This window comes from Ascaphus truei, chromosome 20, assembly GCF_040206685.1.
Source record: "Ascaphus truei isolate aAscTru1 chromosome 20, aAscTru1.hap1, whole genome shotgun sequence".
In the NCBI taxonomy this organism is placed as follows: Eukaryota; Metazoa; Chordata; class Amphibia; order Anura; family Ascaphidae; genus Ascaphus; species Ascaphus truei.
This window is the reverse complement of record NC_134502.1, coordinates 4,447,162-4,469,294: the sequence shown is the minus strand read 5'-3', so window position 1 is coordinate 4,469,294 and position 22,133 is coordinate 4,447,162. Positions and strand designations below refer to the sequence as shown.

The 22,133-nt window shown below is 49.8% G+C and overlaps 1 pseudogene; it reads left to right on the top strand.

Annotated features, from left to right (window-relative positions):
• Positions 1 to 1,761: 1,761 nt before the first annotated feature.
• On the top strand, positions 1,762 to 3,796 carry LOC142471255 (E3 ubiquitin/ISG15 ligase TRIM25-like; annotated as a pseudogene).
• Positions 3,797 to 22,133: the final 18,337 nt, after the last annotated feature.

The following is a 22,133-nucleotide window of genomic DNA, read 5'->3' as shown; positions in this document are numbered from 1 at the left end:
ATAAGGCGTAACGGAAAGGCCCACCGATAACAAATTCCCATTTTCCTGTAAAATCGATGTTACCGGTCGTAATCCTCTTCGCCTGTCTATAGTCATCCTTGACAAGGGTCGTCATATCTCGGACCCAGCGCTCGGTGAGCTCTGCCAATGAACAATTCGCTGTCTTCTAGTTGGGGGTACAATTGAGAGCAACAACCTTTTAAGATAAGGCTGCAGTGCCTCCGCAGTCACTGACTCTGGGATGTTGCGGATTCGCAAATTTTGTCTGCGCTCCCTACTTTCTAAATCGTCCAGATTATCTCTCATGGCTCTCACCTCCTCGTTGAGCCTCAAGACTTCGTCGTCCGTATTCCCTTGGTTTTGCAGGGAAGCGTCCATTTTGGATTCCAGATCCGTAGTTCTAGCCAGGGTAGAGATTTCAGGTTTCAGCCCCAGCACTGCTTTATCCAGGGCAGACTGAAACATGGACTGCATCTCCTGGGGCAATTCCTGTCTTGTGATGGGTACGCCGCTCTCCTCTTCACCCTGTTTCTTCTCAGGGCTTAGTGATGCGCGCTCCTGTCCGCCCTCTCAGGCGCCATTTTGGCTTTTTCCTCCCACAGTCACGGGCTGTTTGTGCCCGATACGGGACAAATCTGGTGCGCTCGCCTTCCTGTCCTTCATAAGTGGCATGTTGGGTGGTTCCCCCGTCCTCTGCCGCTATTCTGACTCCGCTACGAGGTGCCGATCGGAGGCTCTGCGTGTAAACAAGCAGCGGCATGCACAGAGCTCCTCAGCAAACGTGCATGCGCTGTGACATCACGTGCGCGCCCCCGCATCAATACTTATTAACCCCGTGTGAGACACACTGGGTCAGCTTCATAGTAACGTCAAGTAAGTAACTTATTACTTACAATTAGCGTCATTATCTGCGGGCGCGGCGACAGCAGCCATCAGTTTAGGTGGCATATAGGGGGGGTACAGATGTATTGCCCAGTGGGGGCAAAGGGAATATAATGCGAATAACCCTTATAGCCCCAATCCCTATGATATGCACATCGCTCGCTCATACTATTCCCCACGGACCTGTATCCCCTAGATTCAGTACGTTATACCGGGCGCCATATCTGAGAGCCCCCTGCTGTGTATCCGTAGTGTGCTTAGTGTGTCACTGTATATATGTGCCTATTCAGCCCCACTTATTCTACTTATTACTTATAATAAAGTGTTTTAATAATCCAATATTCCTAGTCAATAAACGAGGGGCAATTCATATGTTTACTTGTTTGGTCTACAATAGGTTCAGTCCCTGAACCAGTCCTGTTACACCTGACACATACTTTGACCACAGGAGAGGGCGCTGCAATGGGCTCTTAGGTCCTGTTCCTGCTTTGGTAACAATACCTAAATTCTCTGTTCCGATGACTCATGTAGAGACAGACAGGGATACTATAAGCTCACAGGTATATAGTCTAGTATAGAATTTATTACGTACGTTTCTCTCAATGCTCGTCTTATGTGTAACGTTTATAGGGCAATTCACACGGCAGCTTAAGCGATGACACTGGTACGTATTAGAAGTGGGTACGATGTCTGTCTCATATTTTTATTCATATTGTCCTACTATTGCTATTTGTATTTTTATATCACTTTACAAATAATTGCCTGGTCTCCCGTGACATACAGGACTCTCATTCCTCATATTGTATACTGCAGCCAGGAACTTACAGGGTTAATAGTCTGAGTAACAATCTTCCCGACCCCTGTGTGCTGAATAATAAGGGAATTTCAGTTTCGTTTCCTGTTGCTGCTTCCAAGCATGGCGTCTGCTGGTCTGAGAGAGGAGCTAACCTGCCCCATCTGCCTGAGCATTTATACCCAGCCTGTAACGCTGAGATGTGGGCATAACTTCTGCCAGGGCTGTATTGGGAGTGTGTGGGATTCCCAGGAGGGATCTGGACTTTATACCTGTCCTGAATGCAGAGCAGAGTTTCAGGAGCGTCCTGCACTGCAGAGGAACCTGAAGCTGTGTAACATAGCGGAGCGTTTCCTTTCTACTCAGCCGGAGCAGGAGGAGGCTGTGATCTTCTGCACTTACTGTGTTACCTCCTCTGTACCTGCTGCTAAAACATGTCTGCTGTGTGACGCCTCCCTGTGTGATATTCACCTAGAGAGACACAGCAAGTCAGAGGAACACGTCTTAACTGAGCCAACCACCTCCTTAAAGAACAGGAAATGCCCCGTCCACAAAAAGCTTCTAGCGTATTACTGCACTGAGGATGCTGCCTGTATCTGTGTGACCTGCTGCGTGTTTGGGGAGCACAGGGGACACCAGGTGGAGTCGCTGAATGAGGCCTCTGAGAAGAAGAAGGAGAAACTGAGACATGTTCTGGAGAAACTGACCTCAGTGAGAGAGGAGACTGAGAAAAGGGCCCAGAGTCTGCAGGGACAGAAGAGAGAAGTGCAAGATAAAGCAGCTGGGGTAACAGACTGAGTCACTGCCATGATTAGGGACATCAGGGAACAGCTGGAAGTCCTAGAGAAGCGAGTCCTGAGTGAGATCACCAGGTGGGAAGAGCAGGTTTCGCTCCGTGTCTCTAATCTAATCCAGCAGCTGGAAATAAAGAAGGACGAGCTGTCCAGGAAGATGCTTCACATTGAGGAGCTGTGCAACATCACTGATCCACTAACTGTCTTACAGGGACGGGAATCAGACAATGCAGAGGACAGAGAGAGAGGGGGAAATAAGGTCCCTGCTGTAGGGGATTTGGATGAGGTTCTGATCCCAGTGACCTTACAGAGATTAGCTGATATTGTGACTGATCTAAAAGCAAAGAGCGGGTTCTGTGTGCAGGGGGATTCAGGCATATTACTGGATGTAAATACAGCTGCTAATAATGTATCTGTATCACGTGACCTGAAAACTGCATCCTGGTCAGAAAGAAACCAGTTACGTCCAAATACACCAGAGAGATTTGTGTGTCCTCAGGTTTTAAGCACCAGGAGTTTTTCCTCAGGACAACATTACTGGGAAGTGGAGATCAGTGAATCAGGGGTCAGGTGGGTAGGGATTTCCTATCCCAGTATAGTAAGGAAAGGAGATCAGTCCATCATAGGAGAGAATAAGAAGTCCTGGTGTTTGTGCATGTGGGATAATAATCATTCAGTGATACATGACTCAATAGAAACACAGATATATCCCGAGTCTCCCGTGCAGAGATTAGGAATATACCTGGACTATGAGGCTGGGCGGCTGTCCTTTTATCAGCTGTGTGACCCGATCAGACACTTACACACCGTCACTGCCACCTTCACTGAGCCTCTTCATGCTGCGTTCTGGGTATGTAATAATGGCTGGGTCAGAATCAGGAGCTAGGAGTACTGATCCCGGCCCAGCAGGGGAACCCATAGAAACAGTATATATAATATAGTACATAGAAATAAGAATATACTGGGAGGGAATCAGTGAGCGAGGGAGAGAAAAGGGGAATATATCTCATGTATTAATCAGTTACCCAGAGGGGCCTTCAGCACTTTGCAATGTATATATATATATATCTCACATACCTGTCCTGGGGATATCTGATTGCTTTAATCTTTGTTTAGTTCCTGTTCTGGGAGCGAGCGTATAGAAGTAATATAGGAGCGTATACCCATTACATATATATGTTTGTGCTGTGTCAGTAAATGGAAATGCTTTATAATATAAGAATTGTATGATGCAGAATAACATATTCCTGCTTCTCCCTGAGAATGTTTGTCAGACAAGTGTTTATCTCACCGCGTCTCTCATCTCATTTAATAAATGTTATCACAATATTTCTAGGTGTGTGATACTGTAAAGAGATGCGTCAGCTCCCCGGATATAACTCTGCCGCTGAGTTATTTTGGCCCTAGGTGGGACGGCAGCTTTAAAGGCGCGTGGGGTAATAATATAATATCTGATAGTCTTATTAATCTTGTCACCTCCCAATGAGCGTTTATTCTATTCCTATTATTCTGCTGTGTGCAGTGATTCCTGCCTTTCTTGTTATGCTGCAGCATATAACATGTAGTGGGGATATCTGCCAAACATTTACGTTTCATAGGGATAAACCTGTCCTGTTCATATTAAATAATGGGGTTACTGCCCCATGATTTAATGTGTATATTATCTCCGGACATATTAGGGGGAAAAGCCTCTACTGCCTGTAACATTCCCCTTTATCCCTTTTACTTGTTATTTACACACTCACAATATCGCTGCTTGTTATTTACACACACACGGTACCACTGCTTGTTATTTACACACCCACAGTACCGCTGCTTGTTATTTACACACCCACTGTACAGTTGCTTATTATTTACACACCCACAGTACCACTGCTTGTTATTTACACACACACAGTACCGCTGCTTGTTATTTACGCACACACAGTACTGCTGCTTGTTATTTACACACACACAGTACCGCTGCTTGTTATTTACACACTCACAATACCGCTGCTTGTTATTTACACACATACAGTACCGCTGCTTGTTATTTACGCACACACAGTACCGCTGCTTGTTATTTACACACCCACAGTACCGCTGCTTGTTATTTACACACCCACAGGACCGCTGCTTGTTATTTACACACCCACAGGACCGCTGCTTGTTATTTACACACCCACAGTACCGCTGCTTGTTAGTGTAAGGGGTCATCCCCGGTTCCACTGATCTTCCTTTGCCCCCTGCCTTACCCCCGGCGACATAGAAACAGTATATATTGTGTTTGTGGGTTTGTGTGCACTCTCATTGGCTCTCATTGCCTCTCAAGCCCTCCCATTGGCTGACTGCGGGGCGGGCCTTGGCTCTTATTGGCTCTCATTGCCTGACTATGGGGCGGGACCTTGCGGCAGCCTTGTGTGGGAGGGGGAGGGTTGTGGTTACTACAGATCTGCGCAGTGATTGGTTAAATCATTATGATGTCACCGTTTTACACGGGATTCTGGGGCGTGTAGTTCACGTCTGTAACTAAAATTGTAACAGAAGAGAAGCAGGACTACAACTCCCAGGACCCCCAGCAGGCGAGAGAGACCACATGACAAGAGACAGCCAATCTCAATCAGTGCAGTTGTGGAGAAAGAAAGAGACAGAGGGTGAGTAAGTGGGAGAGACATCACAGGCAGACATGTGGGGTGATTGCACACACAGACAGGACCCACAGCCCCTCACATCTGTCCCTCCCACTGCAGGGGGACACAGACAGGACACACAGCCCCTCACATCTGTCCCTCCCACTGCAGGGGGACACAGACAGGACACACAGCCCCTCACATCTGTCCCTCCCACTGCAGGGGGACACAGGACACATAGCCCCTCACATCTGTCCCTCCCACTGCAGGGAGACACAGGACACACAGCCCCTCACATCTGTCCCTCCCACTGCAGGGTGACAGACAGGACACACAGCCCCTCACATCTGTCCCTTCCACTGCAGGGGGACACAGACAGGACACACAGCCCCTCACATCTGTCCCTCCCACTGCAGGGTGACAAAGACAGGACACAGCCCCTCACATCTGTCCCTCCCACTGCAGGGAGACACAGACAGGACACACAGCCCCTCACATCTGTCCCTCCCACTGCAGGGGGACACAGACAGGACACACAGCCCCTCACATCTGTCCCTCCCACTGCAGGGGGACACAGACAGGACCCACAGCCCCTCACATCTGTCCCTCCCACTGCAGGTGGACACAGACAGGACACACAGCCCCTCACATCTGTCCCTCCCACTGCAGGGTGACACAGACAGGACACACAGCCCCTCACATCTGTCCCTCCCACTGCAGGGTGACAAAGGACACACAGCCCCTCACATCTGTCCCTCCCACTGCAGGGGGACACAGACAGGACACACAGCCCCTCACATCTGTCCCTCCCACTGCAGGGGGACACAGACAGGACCCCCAGCCCCTCACATCTGTCCCTCCCACTGCAGGGAGACACAGACAGGACACACAGCCCCTCACATCTGTCCCTCCCACTGCAGGGGGACACAGACAGGACACACAGCCCCTCACATCTGTCCCTCCCACTGCAGGGGGACACAGACAGGACCCACAGCCCCTCACATCTGCCCCTCCCACTGCAGGGGGACACAGACAGGACACACAGCCCCTCACATCTGTCCCTCCCACTGCAGGGTGACACAGACAGGACACACAGCCCCTCACATCTGTCCCTCCCACTGCAGGGTGACAAAGGACACACAGCCCCTCACATCTGTCCCTCCCACTGCAGGGGGACACAGACAGGACACACAGCCCCTCACATCCGTCCCTCTCACTGCAGGGTGACACAGGCAGGACACACAGCCCCTCACATCTGTCCCTCCCACTGCAGGGTGACACAGGCAGGACACACAGCCCCTCACATCTGTCCCTCCCACTGCAGGGGGACACAGGACACATAGCCCCTCACATCTGTCCCTCCCACTGCAGGGAGACACAGGACACACAGCCCCTCACATCTGTCCCTCCCACTGCAGGGTGACAGACAGGACACACAGCCCCTCACATCTGTCCCTTCCACTGCAGGGGGACACAGACAGGACACACAGCCCCTCACATCTGTCCCTCCCACTGCAGGGTGACACAGACAGGACACAGCCCCTCACATCTGTCCCTCCCACTGCAGGGAGACACAGACAGGACACACATCCCCTCACATCTGTCCCTCCCACTGCAGGGGGACACAGACAGGACACACAGCCCCTCACATCTGTCCCTCCCACTGCAGGGGGACACAGACAGGACCCACAGCCCCTCACATCTGTCCCTCCCACTGCAGGGGGACACAGACAGGACACACAGCCCCTCACATCTGTCCCTCCCACTGCAGGGTGACACAGACAGGACACACAGCCCCTCACATCTGTCCCTCCCACTGCAGGGTGACAAAGGACACACAGCCCCTCACATCTGTCCCTCCCACTGCAGGGGGACACAGACAGGACACACAGCCCCTCACATCTGTCCCTCCCACTGCAGGGGGACACAGACAGGACCCCCAGCCCCTCACATCTGTCCCTCCCACTGCAGGGAGACACACAGGACACACAGCCCCTCACATCTGTCCCTCCCACTGCAGGGGGACACAGACAGGACACACAGCCCCTCACATCTGTCCCTCCCACTGCAGGGGGACACAGACAGGACCCACAGCCCCTCACATCTGCCCCTCCCACTGCAGGGGGACACAGACAGGACACACAGCCCCTCACATCTGTCCCTCCCACTGCAGGGTGACACAGACAGGACACACAGCCCCTCACATCTGTCCCTCCCACTGCAGGGTGACACAGGACACACAGCCCCTCACATCTGTCCCTCCCACTGCAGGGAGACACAGACAGGACACACAGCCCCTCACATCTGTCCCTCCCACTGCAGGGGGACACAGACAGGACACACAGCCCCTCACATCTGTCCCTCCCACTGCAGGGTGACACAGACAGGACACACAGCCCCTCACATCTGTCCCTCCCACTGCAGGGTGACACAGGCAGGACACACAGCCCCTCACATCTGTCCCTCCCACTGCAGGGGGACACAGACAGGACACACAGCCCCTCACATCTGTCCCTCCCACTGCAGGGTGACACAGACAGGACACACAGCCCCTCACATCTGTCCCTCCCACTGCAGGGTGACACAGACAGGACACACAGCCCATCACATCTGTCCCTCCCACTGCATGGTGACAGACAGGACACACAGCCCCTCACATATGCCCCTCCCACTGCAGGGTGACACAGACAGGACACACAGCCCCTCACATCTGTCCCTCCCACTGCAGGGGGACACAGACAGGACCCACAGCCCCTCACATCTGTCCCTCCCACTGCAGGAGGACAGAAACAGGACACACAGCCCCTCACATCTGTCCCTCCCACTGCAGGGGGACAGAGACAGGACACACAGCCCCTCACATCTGTCCCTTCCACTGCAGGGTGACACAAACAGGACACACAGCCCCTCACATCTGTCCCTCCCACTGCAGGGTGACACAGACAGGACACACAGCCCCTCACATCTGTCCCTCCCACTGCAGGGGGATACAGACAGGACACACAGCCCATCACATCTGTTCCTCCCACTGCAGGGTGACACAGGCAGGACACACAGCCCCTCACATCTGTCCCTCCCACTGCAGGGGGACACAGACAGGACACACAGCCCCTCACATCTGTCCCTCCCACTGCAGGGGGACACAGACAGGACCCACAGCCCCTCACATCTGTCCCTCCCTCTGCAGGGGGACACAGACAGGACCCACAGCCCCTCACATCTGTCCCTCCCTCTGCAGGGGGACACAGACAGGACACACAGACCCTCACATCTGTCCCTCCCACTGCAGGGTGATACAGACAGGACCCCCAGCCCCTCACATCTGTCCCTCCCACTGCAGGGGGACACAGACAGGACACACAGCCCCTCACATCTGTCCCTCCCACTGCAGGGGGACACAGACAGGACACACAGCCCCTCACATCTGTCCCTCCCACTGCAGGGGGACACGGACAGAACACACAGGCAGATCTTCTGGTCTTCCCTGTCGGCCATAAACAGGTTAGCATAGCTCGGGGGGAACCTAATCCCATCTATAATGAAATTGACTTGTATCTCAGTCAAGTCCACATCCCTTAGTAGAACTTTGTTTACGGCCTCACAACCTTTATCCCGCTCTATTGATGTATAAAGCGACATTACGCCGCACGTCGCCATTAGATAATGTTGCTCCCACTTTACTTTGTTTAGACTGTTAATCATACGTGTTGTGTCCCTCAGAGACGCCCTTTGCTGCACCACATATTTCTGAAGGAACCTGTCTATATACAGTGACAGGTTGGCCGTTATTGAGTCAATCCCCGAGACAATGGGCCTGCCTGGGGGATTGACTACACTTTTATGAACTTTAGGTTAATGGTAAAATACCGGTTTATGGCCGCCTGGGAAGACGAGAAGATCCGGCAGGGTGAGGAGCTCGGGTCGGGCCTGGTCCTCTGGCGTCGTTTCATCGACGACGTGTTTTTAATTTGGAAGGGGGAACAGGGAGAGTTAGAGTCCTTCTTGGAGTCTTTGAATACTAATGATTAGTAATTTAAGATTCACTAGCAATATCAGTGGCGGCCAAGTTAATTTCCTTGATCTAGTCATCTTCATAGAGGAAGGTAACATAGAAACTAGAACGTATTTCAAGGATACAGATAAGAACAATTTTACATTCAGATCAAGCTGCCACCTGCCCAGGTGGATGGACAATGTGCCACCTGCCCAGATGGATGGACAATGTGCCACCTGCCCAGATGGATGGACAATGTGCCACCTGCCCAGATGGATGGACAATGTGCCACCTGCCCAGATGTATGGACAATGTGCCACCTGCCCAGATGGATGGACAATGTGCCACCTGGGCAGTTAACGTGAATTAAAAGAAATTGCAGTGATAGGGAGACCTATTATATGCCGGCCAACAGACTGAAAGGGAGGTTTGTAGAGAGAAACTATAACGAGGGAAGATTAGATGAGGCAATGTCCAGGGTACATTCACTCAACAGAGAAGATTTATTGAAACCAAAAATAAAAGCTTCTAGAAGGAAGGATCCATTTGGGGAAGCAAAGGAAATCAAAAACATCATCAGTAATCATTGGGGTATTCTCAAGAATGACCCCATTTGGGGTGGAATCCTACCGGAAAAACCGAATGTGATTCTCAGGGGAAGCGTGTAATCTTAAAAATAACCTGGCACCAAGTGCATTAAAAAGAGGTACTTTACAAACGACAAACTGCTTCAGCGCAGTAATGGTTTCTTTGGCTGCCGCAGCTGCTGAGAATGTCAGCTCAAATCAATAAATAAAACAGAATTCAGTTCTAACATCACGGGGGGGACATTCCTCGTAGAATCGGGTATCACCCGTAGAACAGACCCCACCGCCTACATGCTCGCGTGCCCGTGTAAATGGCAATATATTGGCAAAACCGAAGGGCCGGTCAGGACGAGAATTATTGAACATCTCAGCAGCATAAAAAGGAAACTAGTTTCACATAGCGTCTCAAACCCCTTCCTAGAAAAGCACCAGGGAGAAACCCCGGGCCTGACCTGTAGGGCCATGGAGTCTGTGAAACCACATTGGCGAGGGGGGGGAGACAGAAACTTAGAACTGGTAAAGAGAGAACCGTTCTGGAGTCATACATTGAGAACCCTCCCCCCCCCGGGGGTTAAATATGGGAATAGATGTTGCACCTTTCCTGCGTGAAGCATTTGTAGTTACTAACGTTGCCTCTTTTCCCCCCCGTGATCCATCCCTTCTCCCTCTAGGAGATCCTCAAGTCGTCTTTATTAGAGTTGTTTAATTATCATGTATTTTTACCGATACCATGTACTCTGTAATTTGTATTATACTACGTGATCCATCCATTAACGTCATGTCCCATTGTCCCACATACTTTTGTACAGCCATGGACTGTCAGCATTGTTATAAATATGGTTACCCCAGATGTGTCCACATCATTGTATAAATAGAGAAGCAATTTTTTGTCCTGCCAATATGTTCCCGTTTTTTCACCTCCTGCTCCCGGGGGTGGCCGTGCAGACACTATTAATAGGTGTTTCACATATGTGTATTTAACATCAGATGTAATTTTAAAACGTTTAATTCTATTTCTGGATCTTATATCTGGGGACAGTTTATATTCATCCTGTTAGCACATTTTTTGCCTAAATGATGTGAACACATCAGCTCCAATGAGTTCCCCATATCTATTGATCAATTAAGGGTCAGGTTTTTTCTGTTGTGTTTGATATTTAAATGTTGGAAGTGGGAGGGGGCGTCATACTCCTGACGAAGCTGTACACTCTTAGTGGTGAAACGCGTAGGGGAGCACCGCCCAGAGGAAGAGAGGATTGGTGCCTTGTGACTGCCAATCATAGAAGCCTCACCGGAAGTGACGCGACGCTCTGGAGACCGCCGGGGAATCGAGTTGCAGGCGCTGCAGCGTGCGACCAGGCAGCAGCCAGCTGTACGCGGGAGAGCTGACCGGGCACAGAACGGAGGCAGCGGGGTGAGCCACGGCGGTACCATATCCTCACTTCTTTCACGGTTACGTGATACATGCGGTTTTAATTAGATTTTATTGTAAGTGCGCATTTTTATAACGTACATAAAAAACCTACCTTTATACCATTGATCTGCACCATGGATATGTCCTTTTGTCTTTGCATCTCACCACCACACTGAATACCTTGGGTGGAGTGTATCAACGCCCGGATACATTAGACCACATATACTCAAGACACCAGTGGTTGCCCATATACCACTTACATCTTGTGAGTAGGCTGCACATATGAGCCAAGACACCCTGTGAATTAACACACCCAAAAGTTTTTCCATCTGCACTTAGACTGTTCTTTTTCTGTTGTTGTTTTTTCCACAATCTCGTCTCATTTAATAAATGTTATCACAATATTTCTAGGTGTGCGATACTGTAAATAGATGTGTCACAGACTACAGCTAGAGGGGGGAAAGTGATCAGCAGTCACCAAGGTAAAAGTGGAGGTGGGAAAAGAGTTCTAGCCAGTGGGCAGAGTTTAAAATGGCGAGAAATGGGGGTATAGGTGGTTAGAGAACTTATTAAAAAGTACGTTATACCAGACATTGGGGTAATATGTAGGAATGCGCAGGGGGGTCGGCAGAAGCTACTCCATCCGGGCAGTGGACATGCGCCGACAACCTATGGGGACTGAGACTGCTAAACCCATAGGTGAAGACCCAGGGGAAGGGAGGCTCCAGGAGGGTGGGAGCAGCGGCCCCCCAGGTGGAAGGGGGAGAAGGGGGGCACATTGCCCCATGGCAGTTGAGCTCAGGTCCGAAAGGATCAAATACAGCTCATTTCCGTTGTTGTTTATAGTGTTGGATTTGTTGGGTGTTGTTGGGTTTTCCTTGCCTATCCCTGTGTGTTTCCCCCCCTCCTGTCCCCCAAGTTGTTGGTCACGGTTGGAAGCGGGCGCAAGGCACGAAGAACATTGGGGGTGGCAGATCTCTGGAAGGAACCCGAAAGTGCATATGCCGAGGGTAATCCGATTCACTAAAGCAGTAACATGGCAGTAACATGGGTGTCACACAACGTTAGAGGTTTTAACAGCCCTCAGAAACGCCGCATTGCCTTTAGGGAGTACAGAACTAGAAAAGCAGGTGTGATATTTCTACAAAAGACTCACTTCAGCATTAGAAATAGCCCGAGTTTCTTAGATGGGCACTTCCGCCAGTTCTATCTGGCCTCCGTGGCAGAGGAATAAAAGGGCTGGCGATACTGTTCCACAATAATTTGCCTTTTAAGGTGGAAAAAATAAAAAGGGACATAGACGGTAGATATCTTATCCTAACAGGGACGGTGCATGGGAGCAGTCTGACGCTAGCATCGGTATACGCCCCATGTGAAGATGACCCTCAAATGTTTTAGGACATTCTTTGCACAGCTGGATAGGGTCGCGGAGGGGAGCATAGTAGTAGCAGGAGATTTTAACAAACACTTAGACCCGGCGTTGGACGGAAACAAACAAAGAAGTAGAATCAATAGGGGAGGTGTAGACGCTCTCCGTCAGGGTATTAGGGAAAGGCAACTTGTAAATATCTGGAGGGAACAGCACCCGGAAGAAAGGGGATTTACTGTTTACTCGCACCCACATAAAGGCTACAGCAGGATCCATTACTTCTTTGTGTCGAATAGACTGGTCCCGCAGATCTCCTATTCAGGAATCCATGATATTTCATGGTCGGATCATGCACCAATAGAGCTGCGGTGCTCTCAAATCAGGCTAGCTAGCCCAGGGGGAAATTGGAAACTCAATGAATCATTAATTAAGATTCCGGAGATTGTATTGTATTGTATGTCTTTATTTATATAGCGCCATTAGTGTACATAGCGCTTCACAGTAGTAATACATGTGGTAATCAAATAAATAACAGATAATATAAATAACAGATCATGGGAATAAGTGCTTTAGACATAAAAGTAACATTTCGGAAGAGGAGTCCCTGCCCTGAGGAGCTTACATTCTAATTGGTAGGTAGGGAGAAAGTACAGAGACAGTAGGAGGGAGTTCTGGTAAGTGCGTCTGCAGGGGGCCAATCTTTATGTATCCTGTGTTCAGAATATCCACAGTGCTATTCATATGCTTCTTTAAGCAAGTGTGTCTTAAGGTGGGTCTTAAAGGTGGATAGAGAGGGTGCTAGTCGGGTACTGAGGGGAAGGGCATTCCAGAGGTGTGGGGCAGTCAGTGAAAAAGGTTTAAGGCGGGAGAGGGCTTTAGATACAAAGGGGGTAGAAAGTAGACATCCTTGAGCAGAACGCAAGAGTCGGGATGGTGCATAGCGAGAAATTAGGGCTGAGATGTAAGGAGGAGCAGAAGAGTGTAAAGCTTTAAAAGTGAGGAGAAGAATGGAGTGTGAGATGTGGGATTTGATCGGAAGCCAGGAGAGGGATTTCATGAGGGGAGATGCTGAGACAGATCTAGGAAAGAGTAGAGTGATTCTGGCAGCAGCATTTAGGATAGATTGTAGGGGAGACAGGTGAGAGGCAGGAAGGCCAGACAGCAGGAGGTTACAGTAATCAAGACGGGAGAGAATGAGGGCCTGAGTCAGAGTTTTAGCAGTCGAACAACAGAGGAAAGGGCGTATCTTAGTTATATTGCGGAGGAAAAAGCGACAAGTTTTAGAAATGTTTTGAATGTGAGGGGCGAATGTGAGAGAGGAGTCGAGTGTGACCCCTAGGCAGCGTGCTTGGGCTACTGGGTGAATGATTGTAGTTCCAACAGTAATGTGGAAGGAGGTAGTAGGGCCAGGTTTGGGAGGAAGTATGAGGAGCTCTGTTTTAGCCATGTTGAGTTTAAGGCGTCGGAGGGCCATCCAGGATGATATAGCAGAGAGACATTCAGAAACTTTGGTTTGTACAGCAGGTGTAAGGTCAGGTGTTGAAAAGTATATTTGTGTGTCGTCGGCATAGAGGTGATAATTAAACCCAAAAGATGTTATTAGGTCACCTAGAGAGAGTGTGTACAGAGAAAAGAGAAGAGGTCCCAGGACAGAGCCCTGGGGTACCCCCACAGAGAGATCAATAGAGGAGGAGGAGGTGTTAGCAGAAGAGACACTAAAAGTACGATGGGAGAGGTAGGATGAGATCCAGGATAGAGCTTTGTTCCGAATACCTAGAGTATGGAGAATGTGGAGGAGAAGAGGGTGGTCCACGGTGTCAAATGCTGCAGAGAGGTCGAGTAATATGAGCAGAATGTAATGACCTCTGTCTTTGGCAGCATGGAGGTCGTCAGTTATTTTGGTGAGGGCTGTTTCGGTGGAGTGAGCAGTGCGGAAGCCAGATTGTAGAGGGTCTAGGAGAGAATAGGTGTTGAGAAAATGGAGCAAGCGAGAGAATACAAGACGTTCAAGTAGTTTAGAGGCAAAAGGCAGGAGGGAGACAGGTCGATAGTTAGAAAGACAGGTAGGGTCAAGCTTGCTGTTTTTGAGTAATGGTATGACTGTTGCATGTTTGAAGGAGGATGGAAAGGTTCCAGAGCAGAGGGAGGAGTTAAAAATGTGTGTAAGCGTAGGGATTATAGTAGGAGCTAGAGGTTTTAGGAGATGGGAGGGAATGGGGTCAAGAGGGCAAGTGGTAGAGGGAGAAGAGGAGATCAACAGCGACACATCCTCCTCTGAGACAGTGGAAAAAGACTCAAGGAAGGCAGGAGGAGAGTTAGGAAGAGGTGTAGGATGGGGGGAAGAAACAGAGGGGATGTTCTGCCGTATGGATTCCACCTTTTCCTTAAAATAGTCAGCAAAGTCCTGAGCGGAGATGGAGGAAGGAGAGGCAGCTGAGGGTGGTTTGAGTAGAGTATCAAAGACAGAGAACAGTCGGCGTGGGTTAGACTAGATCGCACAAACCATACAAGAAGAGATCTCACAATTCTTTAAAGATGAACAAAGGCAGTGTGGAATCTCACATAACGTTGTGGGAGGCTCATAAGGCCACTCTGAGAGGAACGTTGATCAACATAGCGGCGGGGAGGGAAAAAAAGAGGGAAGCCAAAATAAATCAGCTGAGAGAAAAGCTTCATGAACTCTCTATACTACATAACAGGACGGGTAGAGAGGAGACACTGAAGGAGTTGAAAGATGTAAGAATAGAACTTAACCTACTCCTTACCTCCCAGGCAGAAAAGACACTGAGTTGGACAAAGAGGACATTTTTTGAAAAGGCGAACAAGCCGGATACCATGCTGGCAAATAAAATCAACAGACAGTCAAAGTATACAATTCACGCAATCAGGAACAGGGAAGGAAAGTTAACCTCAAATCCCAAACACATAGTTGAGGAATTTAGAACATATTATGAAGGGCTGTATGATGGGAAGAAGGTGAAACACAACGCTAACACGAGCAGGGCACTAGAGAATTTTCTAGCAGACTCGGATTTGAGAAGGTTGACGGGGTTGGAGCGGAAGAACTACAAGAGGTAGTTACTAATCTGAAACCAGCAAAAGCTCCGGGCCCAGACGGATTCTCAAATTTATATTACAAAAAATATATTGGGATCCTGACCCCTTATTTGTTAAAGATGTACAATAATATCCTGGAGGGGGGGGGGGGGGTCTTTCTCGGACCAGATGCTGCAGGCGTCCATCTCGGTGATTCATAAGCAGGGTAAAGACCCCACAAATTGCCCAAGCTATAGGCCGATCTCACTGATTAATTTGGATGTAAAAATTTACTCGAAATTGCTGGCCAATAGATTGAGTGCTATTCTACCCAGGCTGATTCACCCGGATCAAGTTGGTTTCATTAAAGGTAGATAAGTGGCCGATAATACTAGAAGGGTTATTGATATTATAGATTACATAAATACCAACAAGATCCCGGAATTATTTTAAGCTTGGATGCAGAGAAAGCCTTCAATAGGATAGACTGGCCGTACCTTGATGCCACGCTTGTAGCGTTTGGATTTGGGGACAGAGTCTTGAGGGCAATCAAAGCACTATATATGAATCCTATGGCATGGATAGTTCATCGGGGATTCCCGTCAGGATTTCTTAAAATCAAGAGTGGCACAAGACAGGGCTGCCCGCTATCGCCCTTGTTGTTCGCCTTATGCATGGAGCCACTAGCAGTATGGATTAGAGGAAACATGGACATTACAGGGATTCAAATTCATTCCCAGGAACATAAGACAGCATTGTCTGCGGATGATGTCATCCTGATGCTGTCCAGGCCCCTGGTCTCTCTACCCAATCTCTTTGACCTGCTGGAAAAATTTAACAGGATATCAGGTTTCAAAATAAATCAGGCGAAATCTGAAGGCATGAGTCTAAATCTCCCAAAAGATACAGAAAAACTAAGAGATTAATTTTAATTGGCAACCTAAAGCAATTAAGTACCTAGGTGTCAATTTGACCAAGGAAGTAAAATTGCTATATAAGGCAAATTATCCTAAACTCTTGCAATCCCTGAGAAGAGAGTTAAAAGAATGGGCATCATATGGCATCTCATGGATTGGAAGAATTTATAGCGTTAAAATGAACCTTCTTCCCAGATTATTGTACCTTTTTCAGACAATTCCCATACCCATAGAGAATGCAGATATTAGGGAGATGCAGACAAAGGTTCTTAAATTTATTTGGAAGAACAAAAAAGCACAAATAAAGGCTAGAATAATGATGAGGCCCAAAGACACAGGCGGACTGGCGGTACCTAGCTTGTTCTCATATTACAGAGCGGCCCAATTAAGTCAAATTATCCAATGGCATCTAGATCTGAAGCTACACAGATGGGTGGGCATAGAGAGCGATCTTTGCGCCCCACTAGAAATTAGTAACTTAATTTGGTACCCAAAATCTAGGTTCAAGGAGATAAAGAAACCGCTAGCCTCAATGAACAACTCAATTGCAATCTGGGAGGCTGCTAAATTTAGATAGTGCTCTGACTACGAGGCATTCGCTGATGGCCCCATTGTGGGGGAACCCAAATTTTGCCCCAGGGCTGGAAGAAGGGGGGGGGGGTTACATGGTGGAGGCAGGGAGGGTACAGGAGATTGAAGGATCTGGAGGGCAGGAACACAATCAAAACAATTAGACAGATTCAGTCAGATAAGGACATTCCCAACACCGAATTCTTTAGATACCTCCAGATCAGGGCATTTTATACCAAACACATACTGTAAATCATCCTAGGAAGATGAATTTTGAGACGCTCTGTGCACGGGGGCACGACACAGGGGGACTTACATCTAGACTATATAGGGAAGTGATCGATCCTGGCAACAGTCACGGGCTGAGACTAGGTTACATGACGCAGTGGGAAGCAGAATTAGGGAGGACGTTAGAGGACGAGGAATGGAGAACGATACTTGAGGCGGCAGCAAAAAGTTCGATCTGCACGACGTTAAAGGAGAACTCATAAGGTACTGATGAGGTGGTATCTCACCCCAGACAGATTATCTAGATTTATACCAGGGTACTCCCCCTTGTGCCCTAGACAATGCGGAGAGCCAGGAGACTTGTTGCCCATGCTGTGGTCCTGCCCTCGTTTGATCCCAATATGGGAACAGATTCAGAATTGGTTACAGAGGATCTTGGGCCTCGAAATCCCCGGGATCCCTGGCTGTTTCTGTTAAATAAGCCACCGGAGGGTCTGTCAAGGACAGGGAACAAATTGATCGTTCACTTTGCGACGGCAATGAGGTGCGAGACCGCAGCATTGTGGAAACAGAACACGATTCCAACAATTGAAAAGATTCGGAACAGAATTTGGTCTGTCTGCCAGATGGAGAAGCTGACGAGTTTGGTCAACAACACTGGCTCAAATTTTCAAAAGGTCTGGCTGCCGTGGTTGGCACAAACAGACATTCCAGGGGTGAGCACTGCCTCCATTTGGCCATGATAGAAATAAGTGAGTTCTCCTGTGACAGCCTGCACTCAGGGAGGAGTAAGGTGTATAGAGACGGGCCTAGGGAAGGGACGATTGGGTTAGGAAGTTAAGGGAAAATTTCTATATACATGGAAGCCTGTGAAGGCATAAGAAGCTGCAGAGGTTTCCCGCACCAGAGCTAAAAGCAGGATGGAGAAGTGTGGAGACATGCCCAGCATGGCGCTGGATAGCAGATCTTCAGTGACCCCCCATACCTGTCTTCACCAGTTTGTCTTTCCCCCCCTGTACCTGTTTGATGTGTGATTTGTGTGTGCGTCTTGTTATTTCAGTCAGATATGGACAAGCTACAGAGTATATTGAGTGTTTCATAATTTGTGCAAAATAGTCTGCATTAAAAATTCAATAAAATATAAAGTTGAAAAAAAAGAGAATTGTACTGCCCAGGCTCTGAGGCTTCTACCCAGTGGGTGGTCTTGAGTGCCTTAGCACGCCCTCCTCTGGCTTTTGTGACACCAACTCAATCCGTGCTCTGGTTGGCCAGCAGCCCCTGTCCCATGTAAAGGACAGCCACTGAGGGCTATATAAGGGGTGCTTCAGAGGAAGAGACACTCTGGGAAGGAGTGTGGAGTTTGCAGAGGTCCATCTCTGGGAAGGATTGTGAAGTTGGACTGTGACCAGCTACAGATACATATCAGAGTGGCTGCTGTGTGTTCAGCACTCTGATATCCTGGAGCAGAGAAGCGGACAGGGGAAACCCATTTGAAGTGGGTCCCTCCACCTAGGAAAGGTAGATCTCATTCCCCAGACCCCCTGTAAGTGTGACGTAACACTCAACGCGTTTCGTTGGCTCGGAGCCAACTTCCTCAGGGGGTGGCTCTGATCCTGACTACCTGCACTAATATATCAGGCGTCCCCTTCCTATTGGTTGATAGGGGTGCTACTGTTGAAAGTGCAGTTGGCAGATTCGCTAAATTCGCCAACTGCAAAATTATACAGAACAAAACCAAAACCTGAATACGACCAGACATGAAATAAATAAATATATGAGTTGATTAATTAATAAAACTGACCGTTCGTGGGGCACATGCGCGGCGGTAATGGAGGTGTAATGCATAAGCTCCGATACCCGCCGGCAATAATTAGCTAATAATAGATATTCTCGACGCGGCTACCCTAGACCCAAGCATAGCACTGAGGTTGCGAACTTCCGCTGATCAGCAACATACTGCACACGAGGGGCCAAGGCCACGACCAGGCAGAAAAACAAACGCAAAACAGACGTGCGCTCCTACTTCACGGGGGGAAGCAAGGCAAGGCCAGAAGAGAACCTGGCGGTCTCTGACTCAGACTCGGCCCCGGAGATGGAGGGGATGCAGACGGACCAGTCAGGGATGATCAAAAAAGAGAGAGCCTGGTTACTAACCGGTCTAAAGACTTTCTTCAGAGGGGAAGTGGAGAGCCTCCGGAAAGACATCTTCCAGATAGGCGCACGCACTAATGAGCTCGAGGAGAAAATGGAGGAAAGCTCAAGATGCCGTCTGGATACTAACAAACGGATGGGGGAACTGGAAAGTAGAGTGGCGGAGCTAGAGGACCGACAGGAGGACGGCGAAAATAGGGACAGGCGCAATAACTTACGTATAAGGGGGATCCCCGAAGAGATCCTAGATCCAGAGGACCTGTTAAATAGGTGGATGAGCACCATTATGCCAGGCAAAACGGAGGCCGAACTGATAATGGACCGCTGCCATCGGGCCCTGCGATCGCGCCCAATGCCCAATAATCCACCCAGAGACGTGATCCTCCGGCTGCATCACTACAAAACGAATGAGGAGAGCTACAAGATCACGTGCGCAACCCCTACAGTGACCTATGAAGGAATCACCATGGCGGTATTCCAGGACTTATCCCCTATAACGCTGGCGAGACGGAGGGCTCTGCAGCCTATTACGAGGGTTTTGCGGGACAAAGACGTCCGATACAGATGGGCTTTTCCTTTTGCCCTCGTGGTAGTGAGGAACGGCCGCTCCCACGCCCTCAAACATCTTGCAGAGGGGACAGCTTTCCTCAAAACACTGGGTATCACCGCTATAGTCACCAGCCCGGGGAGTCCAGAGGCGCGTCCCCCACGCCCAGCAGAATGGGGAAAAGTGCCCACGTCGGTGGAGAGGCATAAGGACAGGGCGGATGCAGATACGCAGTAACCCTCTAAGCAACAGCTGCGCTTAAAAGCCGTCTAAAATTAAAGTTTTGGTTCTAAAAGTTGCCTGTTAAGTTGGTGTCAGTCCCCCCCTTGTAGAGAGTTGATCGCAGGCCCACCCGAACTTCAGATGGGGAGTAGCGGGGTCCGTGGTGGTGGATTAGTCCCCCTGTGCCAAGTGCCCAAAGTGGAGATGAAAATCCCCCAAAATGGCGATGCAGGACTTACCTCGTGAAGAAGGGAAAGCGCGGCAGAAGTCATGGCGGCAGCAGTTTCGGCGGGACCGTCTGGTAAGCAGAGCGAGCCCGCCCCCTGTTGCATCCGTCTCCACCCCCGTCCGGCCCCCGACTGATGAGCTGCAGCCGCGTCAGCAGACGAGATCCCGAGGCACAGCAGAGACCCGGATGTCCCACGGAGATGACGGCCCACCGGAAGTGCGGCGCCGGATGTGTCCCGGCACCCCCCGGCAGGGGTATGCGAACTCCGCTGCCGGGGAGGAAAGATGAAGACCAGCAAGCACCAGAGAGCGGCGGCTTAGGAGAGAGGGGGACGAGAGGAGACTGCATCCCAGGACAGCTCCCGAGAGATGAGGGAGGGAAGTAGCACAAGGAAGGGTTGGCCCGAAAGCGAGTGCGGAGAGGGCTTAAAGAGAGGGGGCCTGGAGCTCAGTGGAGGGGGAGGGGGGCCGGCGGCCATTTAGACAAAGCAAAAGAAAGGGGGAGGACGGGTTAACGGAGGTCACAGGGGGGATATTATTAGGAGGGGAGGAGGTCCGAAGGCACGGGAGGAGAGCAGCACAACAGGTCCCAAATTTGTTAGCAAGACGGGGGTGAGAATACGGTAGTTAGTTCCGGAAATCGTTGCACTCCCTGGGACATGTAGGTTGGGCACACTAAGGTTTACCTGAAGTTAGAATCCGTTGGGTGGGGGGGAGGTTGCCCGAGGATGGACAGTAGAAGCCGGCGGGTGGTCAGGAGACTGCCACAGATCCTGCCCGCAGGCATGCGCTTCCGTGACAGGGAGGTGGGCACAGCCCGCACCCCTGTTAAAGCCCCGGAAACTCATGGTCAGCAGGAGAGACCATTGAGCTGGACTGGGAGGGAGGAAGGTCCAGTGGGGAAGAGTTATTTCCGGGCATTAACCCTGGGGTCCTTCGGGACCACCGAGGTTCTGTTTGTGTGTTTATATGTTTGTTGTTTCCCTTGCTTTTCCCTCGTGTTTCCTTCCCTCCATGTATCAGACACCCTCAGAGAAGGAGTGAATCCTAGTGTACGTCACCAACAAGGACAGCATCACCAGCGAGAGCTACACCCCTCGGGTATGCACCTGATCCACTTCTTGTACAGCTACCCACATAACACACAAGCATGGCAGTAACACTTATTTCCCAAAATGTTAAAGGGTTTAACAGCCCAAAGAAGCGTAATGTTGCCTTCTCTGAATTCAGACGGCGGGGCGCCGACGTGGTTTTCCTCCAGGAGACACACTTTAGTACGCACAGCAGCCCCAGATTCTTAGACAAAAGTTATAGGCAGTTTTTCCTGCCCTCCGCCAAGGAAAAAAAGAAAGGAGTAGCTATAGTATTCAACAACAAATTCCCTTTCCAGATGGAGAGAGTAAAACGGGACAGCAAGGGGAGATATCTTATCTTGGTAGGACTCCTACAGCAGTGTAGAGTAACGTTAGCCTGTGTAATGCGCCCTGCGAGAACGAGCCGCAGTTCTTTGAGTTTTTCCAGATACTGCAAAGATGTGCCGAGGGGAATATAATCCTAGCAGGGGATTTTAACAAAGCGATAGACCCCCGGCAAGATAGATCACCATACTGTAGCAGCAAAAATCCAGACAGGCAGGAAATGGGCCATTGCTGGAGGGCCTCAGGAGCCTGATTGACATCTGGAGGGAACAGCACCCCGGTGAGCGGAGCTATACTTTTTACTCACACCCCCATGACAGCTACAGCAGGATCGACCACTTTTTTGTGTCTAGTAGAATGGTCCCACAGATATC